General features: G+C 38.9%; 1 long non-coding RNA gene across 1 annotated transcript; it reads left to right on the top strand.

Annotated features, from left to right (window-relative positions):
• The first annotated feature begins 6845 nt into the window (after window positions 1–6845).
• Window positions 6846–17436, top strand: LOC143846551 (uncharacterized). The gene is made up of 4 exons (XR_013234781.1): window positions 6846–7163; window positions 8577–8679; window positions 15614–15720; window positions 17071–17436. It is a non-coding gene; the product is annotated as an uncharacterized LOC143846551 (long non-coding RNA).
• Window positions 17437–17896: the final 460 nt, after the last annotated feature.

The following is a 17896-nucleotide window of genomic DNA, read 5'->3' as shown; positions in this document are numbered from 1 at the left end:
TATATATATATATAGAGAGAGAGAGAGAGAGAGAGAGAGAGAGAGAGAGAGAGAGAGAGAACATTTCCTACACACTTACGTAGGTAAGTTACCTACACACTACCTTAAAATACAGTGGGTTCCCACATTGTTTGGGTGATCCAAACAATTCATTTGAATGGTCCTCACATAGATAGGGTGTCCACAAAAAATCAGATCCATAGGATCATCCCAACCCTACGATTTGTGGAGGTAAAATGGACGTGTATAAACCTTCACAAATTAGTCCATTTTTTGCCTCCATAGTTTGAATGGTTAGGATGATCCTATGGATCTGATTTTTTGTGGACACCCTATCTATGTGAGGACCATTCAAACGAATTGTTTGGATCACCCAAACAATGTGCCCCCCCCCTGTATTTTAAGGGAGTGTGTAGGTAACTTACCTACACAAGTGTGTAGGAAATGTTCTCTCATATATATATATATATATATATATATATATATATGAGGAAAAGGATTGTACACTCGACCGTACCTAAAGTTAGGTACGGTAGAGTGCCAAATCACATGGGTCCCCCATTTTTGGTGGGCATCTAAACCATTCATTTGCAAGGCCCCATCATAGATAGGGTGCATACCAAAAATCAGCACCATTGAATCATCCTAACCCCTCCAAAACTGGAGGCCAAAATGGGCAGATTTGTGGACAAACACTGTCTGTCCATTTTGGCCTCCACAAATGGATGGGTTAGGATGATCCTATGGAGCTGATTTTTGGTATGCACCCTATCTATGATGGGGCCTTGCAAATGAATGGTTTAGATGCTCACCAAAAATGTGGGACCCATGTGATTTGGCACTCTACCGTACCTAACTTTAGGTACGGTCGAGCGTACAATCTTATTCCTCTATATATATATATATATATATATATATATGAGAGAGAAGTGTTCCGGCACTGCAGCGCAGTTAGCCTATTTGCGTTGTAGTGAAAAAGTTGCTTTCTATTGCTTCTATAGCGGCCCCCCTTTGACGTTTTAACTTGAACAAGTTTTTTGAAAAAAGACAGTTGAGCCTCCCATATTTCACTTACAAAAAAAAGAAAAAATGACATACGCATCCTTAAGAGAGATTTTAACTCAATCGTGTCTCTCTCTCTCTCTCTCTCTCCGGAGCAAAGCGAAAATGAAAGCTAGGGATTTTTGGGTTTCTCTGGTTCTCATGTTGCACGTTCTAATGGCGAAACCATGATACAAGGAGTCTCCATATCCACTATATGAACTTTGTTTCAGGGATATTTTCAAACATGTTCAGCACCACTATTATCCCAATAGCAATACTTGGTAAACCACGGTTGGTGAAGCTGTGAAGGGATTGTAATACACCAAACTAGCATATCACTAGTTCAATTAACTAAGTCTAGGATAATATGCTCAATGAAAGTGATTAAGGATCCGAGTCTAGGATAATCTGCTCAATGAAAGCGATTAAGAATCTTGGTGGATTCAAACCACCATACTCTTGAGAAAACATAAGTTAGGCCATGTTTCCCAAGTGCTCTTCCATTTGAGCTAAAGATCCACAACAAAATTGTTGCAAGCAAGAGCATCTCAAGTAGGAGTGTGGTTATGAACTTTACCAATATGCAGAAATTGGAGAAGAGGAGAACAAAATTCCAGAAATTTCTCCAAATACAAACCCTAAACTGAAAAAAATTGAGAAATAACAAAATAGGGCTCGATTTTTAGGGTTTCTTGCAGAAATTTACAATGAAAGAAAGGGAATCTGAAAATTCCAACCCTAAATTGACAAAAACATGGAAAAATAACCCGGAGAAAAACCCCTAATTTCAAAAACCTGGGTTTGAAGAGGAAATCTGGGTTTTTTTCTCCTGGAATAGAAAAATCTGGGTTTAAATAAAATCTGGGTTTGAAGAGGAAGTCTAGGTTTAAAAACGACGAAGGAGAAGCTTTCATGCGTCTGGTTAGGGGAAAACTCTAGTTGTTTTTCTCTGCTTGTATTTACGATTGAGGGGACTAGAGTGGTAAAAGGGACAGATATTGTTTGTCCACAAATCTGCCCATTTTTTTCACCCACAAATGGAAGGGTTAGGATGATCCAATGGGCCTTTCAAATGAATGTTTAGGATCACCCAAAAAATGTGGACCCACCCTTGTTTCCTGCACTCGAGTGCAGATAAGCTATCTGTGCTCGAGCGCAGGAACTGTTTTCTGTCTCTCTCTCTCTCTCTATACACACACACACACACACACACATATATATATATATATAGATATATATATATATATATATATATATATAGAGAGAGAGAGAGAGAAAACGGTTCCTACACATATGTGTAGATAAGTTATCTACACACTAGCTTAAAATACAGTGGGGGCCACATTATTTGGGTGATCCAAACCATTCATTTTTAAGGCCCTCACATAGATAGGGTGTCCACAAAAAATCAGATCCATAGGATCATCCTAACCATTCGAACTGTGGAGGCAAAAAATGGACTAATTTGTGAAGGTTTAAAGACATCCATTTTACCTCCACAAATCGTAGGGTTGGGATGATCCTATGGATCTGATTTTTTGTGGACACCCTATCTATGTGAGGGCCTTTAAAATGGATGGCTTGGATCACCCAAACAATGTGGGCCCCCACTGTATTTTAAGCTAGTGTGTAGAGAACTCTCTACACATGTGTAGGAACCGTTTTTTCATATATATATATATATAAAAACGGTTCCTACACATATGTGTAGATAAGCTATCTACACACTAGCTTAAAATACAGTGGGGGCCACATTATTTGGGTGATCCAAACCATTCATTTTTAAGGCCCTCACATAGATAGGGTGTCCACAAAAAATCAGATCCATAGGATCATCCTAACCATTCGAACTGTGGAGGCAAAAAATGGACTAATTTGTGAAGGTTTAAAGACGTCCATTTTACCTCCACAGATCGTAGGGTTAGGATGATCCTATGGATCTGATTTTTTGTAGACACCCTATCTATGTGAGGGCCTTTAAAATGGATGGCTTGGATCACCCAAACAATGTGGGCCCCCACTGTATTTTAAGCTAGTGTGTAGAGAACTCTCTACATATATATATATATATATATATATATATAGAGAGAGAGAGAGAGAGAGAGATTGGTTCTTCACAGAGGGCGGCCGTGACCGTCGAGGGCTGCGGCCCTGAGGACTCTTCTCTCTGTGCTCCGGTCTGTGGTCGTCACTTCAGACATACCTTTTCAAGCCATTTCATTGCAAAAGGGTAATCTAGGTAAGTAGGTGTGTAAATAAAAGGGAAATGATATATTCAGCCCCCTCTTTTGCTTCTCTTGACAGCCCTTCTTTAATGCATTTCATGACTACTCTTTTTTATTATTCTACAAAAAGATAGGGTGGCTTGGGTAAAGTGAATCCCTTAACAAACATACCAGCCCTCTATTTCTCCCTTGGACAACTCTTTATAGGTGTATTTTGTTAGCTCTTTATGCACAAGAGGGTGGTCCAAGTAAAAAACAGGGTGAATAACAACGACTCCCATTTTCTTCTCCCATACAGCCCCATGAGGTATATTGATGAATACTTTCTTTTTTTTAAGATTTTGGGGCATCCACACACTCATTGGACGAGGTTTTGCACAATCAACACGAACTTGGGTCCGGTCAAAATGGGGTGTCTACAGATGCCCCTCTTTGACAGAGCGTGTGTAATGCGCGAATGTCAAAGCTGAACAGAGAACACATTTTGGCCGACCCGAAAACAAAGTAAAGCAAATTTTTGGGTCTTTGTTTTGAAATGGTATTCACAGAGGTAAAACGGCAAAATGATCTTACAAGAAGGCTCTAAATCTGCAAACATTGAGAGGTGGCCTCTCACCGACTCTCGACTTCTAAAAAAAAATAAGATAGCCTCTCTCTAATCCTGAACTCGATAAACCATATCGGTCAACAATGACTTTTACGAAAACCAACATGCACAAAGTATACTCTTTTTTTTATTTATTGGTAAACCAAAATTCTGGTAAACACAAAACGAATCACTCAAATAATAGAATTGCACTACAAACACACACTTGTATCAATGAATAAGGGTTTTGATGACAATCAGACCAAATATCACTTGGTCAATTGCCAAAAATGATATCATTTAAAGGGATGAGCAAGTTTTAACGATCAGACCAAATATTGCTTGGTCAGTTGTCAAAACTACCTCAAAACAAAAAGGGGCGATAGCTATACAGACCATTGCTGAAAATTCATCTGTTTAGCCATCCAGATAATCCTGACTCCTCTCTTTTAAGGTAGCGGGTCATCCAAGATTGATACAGTCCTGCGAAAAGGGTTCCATATAAATCCACGCAGATATACCTGACTCCTAACTCATTAGGTAGCGGTACATTGCGAAGCGACAATTAAACAGGTCACTATTTGACATTTCAATGTTAATTGTCACGGGCGAAGAAGAAAAGACCAGACTCCAAACACACAAAGCTCAATTTCACTGGTAGTTTCTTACTTCTAAAAAACTCTTCGTGATTTAAAGAAAAGCCCAGACTCCAAACATACGGAGCTACTTCACTGGAAATTCCTTTAAGAAGAAATCATTTTCAAACGATGAGAGAAAAATACCAAACTCCAAAACACAGAGCCATTGGCGATTTCTTTTGAAACTTTCTCAAATGACGAAAGAAAGACCAAACTCCAAATCAGGGAGCCATTGGCGGAAACAATTTTTAAATCTTTCAAATGGTGAAAGAAAAAAGACCAATCTCCAAAACACGAAGCCATTGGAGAAAATATTTTTAAAATCTTTCAAATGGTGAAAGAAAAGAAACCAATCTCCAAATCATGGAGCCATTGGCGGAAATATTTTTTTAAAATCTTTCAAATGGTGAAAGAAAAGACCAATCTCCAAATCATGGAGCCATTGGCAATTTTTTTTTAAACCTTCTCAAATGGTGAGAGAAAAGGACCAAACTCCAAATCACGGAGCCATTGGCGAAATATATACAACATGATAAAAGAAAATACCAAACTCCAAAACACGGAGCCATTGGCAGAAATCTCCAAAATGATAAAAGAAAATGCCAAACTCCAAATCATGGAGCCAATGGCGAAAATAAAATTCATTGAAATGATTGAAGAAATGACCAACTTTGATCGATTTCACCAGATGAATAAATCATTATTGCCTGAGAATGATTGAAAATGCATGATCTTTGCTGAAGACAAAACTCAAGCAAGGATGAAGAAATTTTCGGGTATTAACCCTTAAAAATAATTGAAAAGAAATCTGCTGGAATTTGAAAATTGCAGGAGTGAATTCTAGACTCCGCTGGGAGTAAAGATTTTCTGAAAACTTGACTCAGAAAGAAAACAATTTGATTGAAGAGCTTGAACCAGAAGAGTGTATTCAAGTTCCTCTATTCTCTATTTGATGAGAATAGTCATCTCAAATATTATTGTTCGATTGACATCTTTTATGACACAAGTCATAAAAGATGCCCCTAGTATAATTACTTCAATGACAAAATTCATTGGAGAGCAACAATAAAGGGATCAAAAGGATAAACAGAAAGCTTTCATTAATGATCTCTTGGGATTACAAAGTTTTTCTCAAGAACACATGAGTTTACCAAGCTTTTTTCAAGTACAAGAAACTGGTTCTACTCAGAAATTCTATTCATCTCTGCCAGCCTCCGATACTTCAAATGGCTTTAAGAGCTTGCCACATTCCAAACTTTGCTCTGTTTTCCACCGCTCATAAGAAGCACATATTCTCTTCCTTCCCTCCCTTTTACCACCCCAGCTTTGGGAGGATATTGACTAAACAGAACTTCAAAACTTGACTCTGACTCGACAAAGAAAGACTTTGACAAGCGACGGATAATGATTTGACAAAACATATGACGTGAATACTAAGAGAGACTGAATCTGCTTCTTAGCTTGATAAAATATTTTAAGATAGTAAAAGTCTACCACTCTTAGATTCTTTTGGTTACCGTTGAATCGCACGGGTCTTCAATTTCAAAGATTAACCCACTTGTCTCTATTTTAAAATGCTAATTTAAACTCTCTTGATGTGAATCATTCTCTTTTACATTGTTTTCAAACTAAAACCTGTATTTTAAAATCCGCATATCCAAACGGCCCCTTAGATGGGAGACGAGAGAAGAAATAGACCAGTCGTCGTTTTATGATTTCTCGGTCTTCTTTCCTACAACAAGAGAGTAGGAGATTGTCTCATGTTTTCAAGTTTTAGAAATCTTATGATGGGGGAGAGATTTCTAAAACCTGGATTTCTTACTTAAAATCTAAGAAATGCTGTCAGGACATCATACCACAGCTTGATCATGAACCCTCTTTTACACTGTTTTCAAACTAAAACCTAAATTCTAAAATCTGCTTATCCATACGGTCTGCAATGAACCGGGATAGCATATCTCCTTGTCTCTTAGAATCTGTGAATCTTTGAACATGGTATTCCTACTTTTCTATTTCAAGATAAATATGCATTAAATAATGATTCATATTTTTCTACATTGGAGAGAGATACTCTTTTTCTTTTCTTTTCTGGTACACGCCCTCTCCTCTCTTTTTTTTTGGTGCCATAACGTATCCCCACCCCACTTTGTAGGACGGGACTATTCCCTAGGGATGCGTGCACCCGGAAGACCACGCACATCGAGTAAACAAGTGGGGATTGCACGCTGGGCACTGGGGAGCAAACCCATGACTTTACGCCAAAGAGCCACACCCTTCCGGGTTACACACGCCGCCCCCTCTTGGCACCATGTCTCGAGTTATAAACAAAAAAAAAAAAAAAAAAAAAAAAGGTAAAGCTTTTTGTCCTCCAATGATTTCCCACCCACTACGGGGTCGGCGGTTTTTCAGTTGGCTTTTTCATCAGGTCTCTGGTGTAGAGGGAGGGGAGAGAGAGCAGGCTTCGGTTCCTCCTCTCTCTCTCTCTCTCTCTCTCTCTCTCTCTCTGATCTGGTCCGATAACGGTGCGGGTGGTGCCCCCGACCCATTGTTGCCGCCTGCAGCAGCATCAGCAACCTCATACCCAAGACAGGCGGATCAGCCTCAAATGCTCTCATCCTCTGCCCCCAATCTTTCTTAACACCACGCTTCCTTTTTCGATCACAATCACAGGTCAGCCCTATCCCATCTATTTATTTTTTTATTCATAATATCAGTCTGGTCGAACAGGAATCGTTACTTTTTCTCTTCAACCCTTTTTCTCTTTCTTTTCTCCTTCCATGATGGCAAAAAAGGTTTTTTGTTTGATTAGGTTAGGGTATTCACCAGACCGGACTGCCCTTTGATTGCGTTGATAACCCACTTGTCATTCGTCTCTCACTCCTCTTTTGTTCTCGTGTTCCCTGTAGACCACGGCATTTGCTGCTGCAATCATTTATTTGCTTTCCCTTTTCTCTCTTTCTTTTCCGTTTGAAATTGAAATTCAAAGGCGGACTATGTAAAGGATCCAAGCAATGGAATATCGTCGTTTGAGAGATGAGATTAAGACGTCGCCATTGCATCCCTTCCTGCTCTTCTCTTCAACGGGTCAGTAAAACCTAATGAAACTCCCACCCCAATCTTTCCCTTCTGCCCCTCCATTCATTTCCCCTCCCCCCATTGTAAAATCGATTTCCTTTTCCCTAATATCCAAAATTAAATAAACCCTGTCTGATTTCCATTGGCTCGCAGAATACACTTTTACTTTCTGTCCGTAGTGTGTATTGCTATTGTACCGCCTTCATTCCAAGTATGTATGATCTTGGAAAATTTTACTCCAACTTCCTTTGCCCCTCTTTTCAATCGTAGACAACGTATATATTTTTCCAAAAGAATATGATGAAATCTCTAACAACTGATGAGGGCTATGTGCTCAAGAAGCTTATGCATTTGAAATTGGGCATGCTGGCACTTATTACCTTCCCCTCTTTAATTGGAAAGTCTGACTGTTGGAATTGTCAATTCAAAGTTTCGGAAAAATACTAGGCCCCTCTTTCTCTCTCTTGTGATGCCTTTTTAACTTTTTACTCTGCATTATCAATTCCTCTTGCCATATATGGAAACTTGGCAAGGTTTTACTCTGGCATAGTGGATGACTCTCACAGTGCCATTTTTCTTTCTTTTTTTTTTTAAAAAAAAATGGCGCACAGTGCCAATTTATCATTTTCGAAAATTGGTTTCCACCTTGAGTTGGGCTTTCTGACTTGGTTCTTGCGCGAGATCCACAAATTGTCTTGGACCGCAATATATTCCCATCTCTCTGAATTTTCTCATTTTGGCACTCTCATGTTAAAAAAATATGGGATCAGCTATGTAACCATCTTTTGATTTCTGAGATTACATGGGCTTATACAATGGTGAACTTTGGAACTTTAACAATAATGGGCCCAATTAGTCATCGACCGGACCAAGTTTTTATAAATTCAGAGTTTGGACTTGATGCGTTGGGCCTGGAAAAAAACTTGGTCAACTTATCCAATTTATAAATTGATTGGCATATTTTTGGCTATTGAAGCGCATAAATCTCAGTGATGCTTCTGAATACAGGTTGATGAGGACGACATTTGTTGGAGGGAAAAGACAAAATACGAAGAACTAGAATGGGCACATAATTTCACTCATGTGATATCACAGTGGGCTCAATGTTTTAGTGAGTACAAGTTAATTCCTCTGCTTCATTCTCTATTTCACTTTTCTTTCATGTATGTACCAATTTATCTCTTTGAGTTTGGCAATTTTCTCATGTTATTTGGTTAATTAAGCCATGAAATTTACCTAGGTATTATTCCTATCATTCCTAAATGCACGTAGATTTCGTAATTTTAGGTATTTCAATGCTCTCAGTTCCTTTTTGTGAAGGAGTTTGGCCATGGATTCATTGTTATTCAAGCACGTCAAGATTTTAGTTCATTTGAGCTCTCTGCTCCTAGGAGTTCCACTGCCTTCTGTTAGAGTCTTTCATGTCCAATGTAAAGTTTTTAATGTGATTCACTTGTTTTGTTTATTTCATTCTTCCACAATCATACCTGAAGTTTACTTTTGTTCAAGGTAATGCAGCTTCCAGTCCATAAGAAGGAAAATTGCCGTGTCGGACACCTTTTCTTATTTCTTTCTATTGAAAGAATGATAAGAACAAATGATTCCCCTTTAATACATTTTTTATGTTACTCTTCAGTTTTTTATCGAGGTCTATCCTGCTGAAAAATGAAGACTAAGAGTGGAGCTCCATGAAAACAATGTCACAAATGTCGTTCTCGGGAATTTCTCGGCAGGGGTAAATCTCGGGATATATTAATTTTTATTATTATTTTCGGGTTTATATCGGGAAATAAACGGTAAAAATAAAATTATTTAAAACATATAAAAATATTAAATTTAAGAAAAAAATATAAAATAAAAATATCGGAATAATATCGTGATATTATCGGGATATTTTATGAATAAAACGAAAATATCGCTATATTTTTTAAATCTCGGGATTAGTTTGGGATTTTGTTGTTTTATCAAAATCTCGCGATAAAAATGCTATATTTTGAAAATATCAGAGATATTTGTGACATAGCATGAAAAAGCCCTTTATCGGATTTGAACCGATGACTTATGGATCGAATCCATGGCTAGCATGGGTGTCAAGCACCTAATCCGTTTTGGTGATGCGGAAAGAACCCTCGAGTATTGCGCTTACTGAAAGTATAGATTCTTTTATCCACTTGACTCCACAAGTCTCCGCGTCAAGTCAATGCCCTCTTTCTACTAGTCTTAAACACACACAGGTTAGGTCAAATAGATTACTAATGTATGTATCTGCAAGGTACTACGAGCTTGAAAAGACAAAATTGTTCCAGCGGGAATGAGCGGAGAAATTTTGATTTGGGGACGCTGAGCATGTTGAACATTTGTCCACAAGGCTATGAGCACAAAAGTTATTTATTTTTCTTCAGTTTTTGTGCTCGAGCGCAGAAACCTATTTCTCATATATATATATATATATATATATATATATATATATATATATATATATATATATATATATATATATATAGGGGAAACGTTTTTTGTGCGATACCTCAGATAAGTTATCTGAGCAAGAGCTCAAAAAATCATGTGGGCTCACATTGTTTGGATGATCCAAAGCATTCATTTGGATAGTCCAAAGATAGATAGAGTGTGCACAAAAAATCTGCTCCACAGGATTATCCTAAGCCTTCGATTTGTGGAGGTTAAAGTGGATGGGTATAAACCTCCACAAATTTGTCCATTTTTAACCTCCAAAAATCGAAGGGTTAGGATGATCCTATGGTGCTGATTTGTTGGGCACACCCTATCTATGTAAGGGCCTATCAAATGAATGCTTTGGATCATCCAAACAATGTGGGCCCACATGATTTTTTGAACTCTTGCTTAGATAACTTATCTGAGGTATCGCGTAGAAAACGTTTCCCCATATATATATATATATATATATATATATATATATATATAGAGAGAGAGAGAGAGAGAGAGAGAGAGAGAGAGAGAGAGAGAGAGAGAGAGAGAGAGAGAGAGGAAAGTGTTCCTAAGCTATAACTTATCTAAGCTTATCTAAGCTATAGCTCAAAAACACATGTGGCCCCACATTTTTTGGGGGATCCAAAGCATTCATTTGGAAGGCCCTTCCATGGATAGGGTGTGTACCAAACATCAGCCCTATAAGATCATCCTAACCCAATCAAAAGTGGAGTGGAAAATGGACAGACACTGTGTGTCCATGTTTCTGCCCATTTTTTCCCTCAACAGATGGTAGGGTTAGGATGATCCGATAGGGCTGATTTTTGGTACACACCCTATCCATGGAAGGGCCTTCCAAATGAATGCTTTGGATCCCCAAAAAATGTGGGGCCACATGTGTTTTAGAGCTATAGCTTAGATAAGCTTATCTAAGCTATAGCTTAGGAACACTTTTCTCATATATATATAGCAGAAGAGAAAATCAGAGAATTTCTATCGGATTTACACGTCACCGTTATATTTTTACCACCACATCCCTATCCATATGTCTCTCAGTTTCTCTCTCCCTTGAATTTTACGATTCACCCCTTTGCTGCTGTGTGTATTAAGTACATACATGAAAGGGTAAAATCGGGACTCTGGAATCCTTTATGCTACGTGTCCTCGGTAGTCAGAGATATTTACGTCTCCTCCGTTATATATATATATATATATATATATATATAATAAGATACGGAAATTCAGAATTTTTTTTTACTTTGTTGAAAAAACCATTAGCTTAACACGTGGAAGATTAAAATGTTTAGGGATTTGCTAGCATCCATCTTAGAAGACATGTCGCAGATGTTCTGTTGCAGATTTTCTCTTCATTCACGAGGTGGCTGCTGCCAGTTGCAACAAACCATCCGCGAAATGCCTTTAGCATTGGACGCTAGCACATCCCAAATGTTATGTGGATCAAAAGTCAACATTTGCGGCTGTTAGCCCACACCATAGGATGATCCAAACCGTCCATTTGATGGCTAAAACCATTATCCAGCCCCACTATTGGATGATCCAAACCATCTATTTGATGGCCAGCATATCTCCCACGTTATGGATGCTCTGTGGGGCCCACTTCATATAGGGCCTTCCAAAAGAATGCTTTGGATCACCCTGTTACTTGAATTTTTTTTACCTGATACACGTGGTGAGTGGGTCGTTGCTTGTTTCCGTAGGGACTAGTCCTACTCCCGGAGGGGGTGGGGACATCCTACGTCATCAAAAAAAAAAGAAGCTCGAGCGTAGGAAAGTAAGCCATATATATATATATATATATATATATATATATATAGAGAGAGAGAGAGAGAGAGAGAGAGAGAGAGAGAGAGAGAGACAGAGAGAGAGAGAGAGAGAGAGAGAGAGAGAGAGAGAGAGAGAGAGAGAGAGAGAGAGAGAGAGAGAGAGAGAGGAGATGAAGTATGTGCAGCTGCACATATAAGCTATCTGTACATGGCTCACAAACCATAGTGGGGGCCACATTTTTGGGGGGATCCAAAGCATTCATTTGGAAGGCCCTTCCATGGATAGGGTGTGTACCAAAAATCAGCCCTATAGGATCATCCTAACCCAATCAAAGTTGGAGGGGAAAATGGACAGCCATTGTTTCTGCCCATTTTCCCCCTCCACAAATGGCAGGGTTAGGATGATCCTAAAGGGCTGATTTTTAGTACACACCCTATCCATGGAAGGGCCTCCCAAATGAATGCTTTGGATCCCCCAAAAAATGTGGCCCCCACTTTGGTTTGTGTAGCCATGCACAAATAGCTTATATGTGCAGCTGTGAGGAAAATGATTGTGCGCTCGAGCGTGTATAGAGCTTATATGCGTTCGAGGGCACAAAACTCATGTGGGCCCACATTTTTAGGACGATCCAAAGCATTCATTTGAAAGGCCCTTACATAGATAGGGTGTGTACAAAAAATCAGCTCCATAGAATCATCCTAACCCATCCAAAAGTGGAGGGAAAATTGGACAGACACTATTTGTCCACAAATCTGCACATTTGCCCTCCACTTTTGGAGGGGTTAGGATAATCCAATGGACCTGATTTTTGGTACACACCCTATCTATGATGGGGCCTTGCAAATGAATCACCACAAAAACATGTGTTTGGGCCCTTGAGCGCACAATCATTTTCCTCACATATATATATATATATATATATATATATATTTCTACTTATCTAGATATGTTTTTATGCATTTACTATTTATATGAACTTATGTTTATATAATAATAGCATATGTGTGATAGGGATTTGCTAGGGACCATCGTAGAAAGGCATTTCGCGGTTGGCTTTTGCATGAGATCTGAGAGACCTGATACCTCTCAGATGAATTAAATGAATACAACAAAATTTGCTGAAAAGTGAGCCTGTGTGTCTGCTCTCTCATGCAACAACCAACCGCAAGATGCCTTTCTGCGATGGTCCCTATATATATATATATATATATATATATATATAGAGAGAGAGAGAGAGAGAGAGAGAGAGAGAGAGAGGAAACTGTTGGTGAGCTTAAGCGCACCGAACTTATGGTGCGCTTAAGCTCCCCAATCACATGGGTCCCACATGTTCTGTGGTGATCCAAACCATTCATTTGCAAGGCCTTATGATAGATAGGGGGTGTACCAAAAATCAGCTCCATAGGATCATCCTAACCCCTCCATTTGTGGAGGAAAAAAAATGGGCAGATTTGTGTCTGTCCATTTTTGTCCTTCACAAATGGAGGGGTTAGGATGATCCTATGGAGCTGATTTTTGGTACACCCCCATCTATGTAAAGGACTTTCAAATGAATGCATTGGATCATCCTAACAAAATGGCCCCCCATGTGATTGGGCGCTTAAGCTCACCAACAGTTTGGTTAAGCTCACCAACAGTTTGGTTAAGCTCACCAACAGTTTCCTCATATATATATATATATATATATATATATATATATATAGAGAGAGAGAGAGAGAGAGAGAGAGAGAGAGAGAGAGAGAGAGAGAGAGAGAGGAAAATGATTGTGAGCTTGAAGCTCATATACCTTATATGAGCTTGAGGGCCCAAACACATGGGTCCCACATTTTTTGTGGTGATCCAAACCATTCATTTGCAAGGCCCCATCATAGATAGGGTGTGTACCAGAAATCAGCTCCATTGGATCATCCTAACCCCTCCAAAAGTGGAGGGCAAAAATGGGCAGATTTGTGGCAAACGGTGTCTGTCCATTTTGCCCTCCACTTTTGGATGGGTTAGGATGATCCTATGGAGCTGATTTTTTGTACACACCCTATCTATGTAAGGGCCTTTAAAATGAATGCTTTGGATCATCCTAACAAGTTCATATAACTTATCTACACTAGGGTGTAGGAACTCTTCTCTCTCTCTCTCTCTATATATATATATATATATATATATAGAGAGAGAGAGAGAGAGAGAGAGAAGTGTTCCTGCGCAGCTGCTCAGATAGCTTATCTAAGCAGCTGCTTCAAAAACTCATGTGGCCCCACATTTTTGAGGTGATCCAAAGCATTCATTTGGAAGGCCCTTCCATGGATAGGGTGTGTACCAAAAATGAGCCCTTTAGGATCATCCTAACCCTGCCATTTGTGGAGGGAAAAAATGGTCAGAAACAGTGTCTGTCCATTTTCCCCCCCACCTTTGATTGGGTTAGGATGATCCTATAGGGCTGATTCTTGTTACACACCCTATCCATGGAAGGGCCTTTCAAATGAATGCTTTGGATCACTTAAAAAATGTGGGCCACATGAGATTTTGAAGCAGCTGCTCAGATAAGCTATCTGAGCAGCTGCGCAGGAACACTTCTCTCTCTCTCTCTCTATATATATATATATATATATATATATATATATATATATATAGAGAGAGAGAGAGAGAGAGAGAGAGAGAGAAGAGTTCCTACACCCTAGTGTAGATAAGTTATATGAACTTGTTAGGATGATCCAAAGCATTCATTTTAAAGGCCCTTACATAGATAGGGTGTGTACCAAAAATCAGCTCCATAGGATCATCCTAACCCATCCAAAAGTGGAGGGCACAATGTGTTTTGGTCGATGGACCAGATAACTTATCTTGTCAATAGACCAGAAACACTTTTTCCATATGTGTGTGTGTGTGTGTGTGTGTGCTCATTAATATTTAAGCTTAATTAGTTAAGTTGAAAAATATAATAACACAGGGAGCAAGGGTACAATTCAAAAAAGAGACCCACCTACAGTCCTAGATAGGAGTTAGGACTCATGAAATTGTCGTTGCGGTGGGCTTTCAGGGATTGCCGTGTCTAACAACCCTGGTGTCAGTCTAACTCCAACTTACCTGTCCATGTCTAACTTGCAAACTCTCCAAATCATTGTTTGTCTCTCCCTCTCTTTATTCTTTTTTTTTTTAGATTCACACTATGTATACGGACCGCTTTTCTGTTTTAAAGCATTCTCTATTTTGTGCTTCTCTTTTAATGGTATTCTAATAATTAATGCTAATCTTGATTCACCTATATTTTCATGGTGGATGATTTCATATGATTATCATGGAAGTTTCTGTTAGGAAACAACTCAGATAGATTTGGTGTACTTAAGAAATTTAGGTTGGTGGGAAGGTGCTATGCTACCAGTGATCCTAATCATCTTGCCTTCTTCTCCTTGAAGCATTCGTTCTATTTGACTAGTTATTAATCTGAAGTATTATAAATTACATGAAAAGTCCACCTGCATTTTAACTAAGGAACGTACGTTGGCTGAAAGGTTCCATGCTATTCATGTTAGATTGTCAGTTCTCTTTGAGCTAGCTACCTGCGAACTGACGAATTCTTATTGCCGGTCTTTGTCATGTGATATCTGCTGTTTGTGCCCCATGTTTAACTATGCTTAACTGTTGGATTTCCTGTCTTTAGATATTGTCATATCAAAAACCTCCCTCATTGTTGTTTCTTTGTCATAGATTTGTTTTGAATTGTGTTTCTAGTATTGTTCATCTCAAAATTAGATTCAAACAAGATCACACCTGGAACATTCCATTTCACATGATATTGTCACCTGATTTTGTGGACACAGCTAATGCTATGGTTGGATCACGATCATGGATTGGAGGACTCCTTTACCGCTCTGGAAATAAACGCCATGGTGAAAAGACTCTTGATTATTCTTTGAGCCCTCTTCAGGTAGACTTTCATCATGCATTCATGTTTTTCTGACTTTCAATAAATACACTCATTTTTGTGGTTGCTTTCAATTTTTTGTTGTTTTTCTGTTTCTATTTATAATTGGCTACACTGGAGGTTCTCTACTGGTTTCTCCAACTATAATTATAGGTCCCTTACTTCGCCACCGCTTAGTCCTTGCCGCTGACGCCTATCGTTTCCAGGACCTGAATTGAGAAAGCTGCTAGGGATTCGAGAAAGATTGAATAGCTAACCGCATTCCGAGATCTCAGGTCTTGCCGCGATTCCTGGTGTTGGTGAAGAGTCTTCGAGAAAGAAATGCCACCGGTCAAAACAGAAGTGCTTCGGCATATCGCTACGGATTTGTCGTTGCAGTATAGAGAATTTATATGGTGAGGGCGCATAAGTCTAATATTATTCAAAAAGTACAGTGGGGCCCACTTCAAGGGATTATCTAAACCGTTCATTTGTTGGGCCATGATGTAAATAGGTTGTACTTTGTAGATCATCTCCATAGGATGATCCTAACCCTCCTATCTATAAAGGTTTCTATAATGTGCTTTCCCTCTACAGATCGGAGGGTTAGGAACATCCTATGGAGATGATCTACGGGGTACAACCTATTTAAGTTGTCGCACAACAAATTAACGGTTTAGATCATCATTTGAAGTGGGGCCGACTATACATTCTGAAAAATACTGGACTTCACGCGCACTCACCAAATGTAAGCATGCATGTGCATGGGGCATGGTATAGACACCCTAGAATTAGGCATGGCAATCGTGCCAGTTTGTCCTATTTGTAAAAAAATAAAAGCAGTCATGGTGAAAATGCCTAAATTTATTAGTGTCAAACCAATTGCCATTGTGTATATCTATACAAGTAAACACACATAACGTCTGAGCCTGCAATAAACATATGATGAGCTCAAACAAGAGATCCAAAAACACCTGAACTGATCATGGCATAAACCATGCCTAGATACCGGAAGACCGGTTTTCCCAAAAGAGTTGGTGTGATATGACTTGGTATTAGATCCGGGCAGAATGGGACTATACAGCTTTGGATGATTGAATAACCGAAAGAGATGCTGGTATAATATGGAGTCGCCCCCTCCTGTAGGCGCAATGCTGTTGGATGCTTCTGATCAGTAGGAAGAGGGAAAAAAATTCTAATGATTAGCATATATGGGAGTCAATCATTACAAAGATCTCTCTCTCTCTCTCTCTCTCTCTCTCTCTCTCTCTCTCGATATACACACACACACATACGGTAGATAAAGAAATTCATAAATTCTTTTTAATGCTTTTATCTGTCTCATAGAACTCATTGATGGTATTCTCCTTGCAGGAAAAAAGATTGCAAAGGCTCCAAGAAAGATTACAAGTACCTTTTGATGAGACACGTCCAGACCATCAAGTATATTTACTCTCCTCCATGCTGGTCAATTAACATTTTCTTTTATGCCCAAAGAGTTACTAAATGTTCTTGAGGTTTTCAATGTCACTACAAAGAAGCGCTAGGATGCAAATCATGTAGCTAGGATTTCATTTGGGATCCATTTGGGTTCCACCGAAAGTGTTTCTCTGGGAAAGGAAAGTAAAATGACGTCATTTTTCACTTCTCAGGGATGTTTTGTTGTCATGCATTGTTCAATCTACTTTCGTTGTCTTCAAGGAATTTTCCAAATAATAGCCTTTTGAGTTTCCTCCCAAATCAAAGAGGAAAGAGAAAGTAAATAGGATTTTCACCTCCTTGTTTTTACTTGGAAAATTACATCATTTTACTTTCATTCTACTTCTATTTAACGCGAATGCAAACAGACCCTTGGATTTTATTATTTCGGGAAATGTTATTACAAGTCCACTTTCTCAAGGGAAATGGTTTTGCCCTTTCGGTTATCTTCGATCAGGTTCATCATTTTCAGTGATATAATTGCAGGTAACCCATCTGAAAGTTCATATGCTTCCTTGGCTGGTGAGGGTGAGGAAGTTCATATGCTTTCTTATTCACAAGGAGCATTTATGAAACCTCTAATTATCTTGAATCTTTTGGTTTCTAATGCACTAAGGGCACCCCTGGCTGCACTTATTTTTTTTCTATGGAAAAATTTTCCCTTGATTTTTTAGTGAAAAAAGTTCACAGGAAAATAACATATAGCTGTAGCATTGATTGC

Source organism: Tasmannia lanceolata, unplaced genomic scaffold (assembly GCF_043159265.1).
Source record: "Tasmannia lanceolata isolate RefF3 unplaced genomic scaffold, GAP_Taslan_0.1 ptg000015l, whole genome shotgun sequence".
Classification (NCBI taxonomy): domain Eukaryota; kingdom Viridiplantae; phylum Streptophyta; class Magnoliopsida; order Canellales; family Winteraceae; genus Tasmannia; species Tasmannia lanceolata.
The sequence above is the reverse complement of the archived record's forward strand: the minus strand, read 5'-3'. Positions and strand labels throughout refer to the sequence as shown.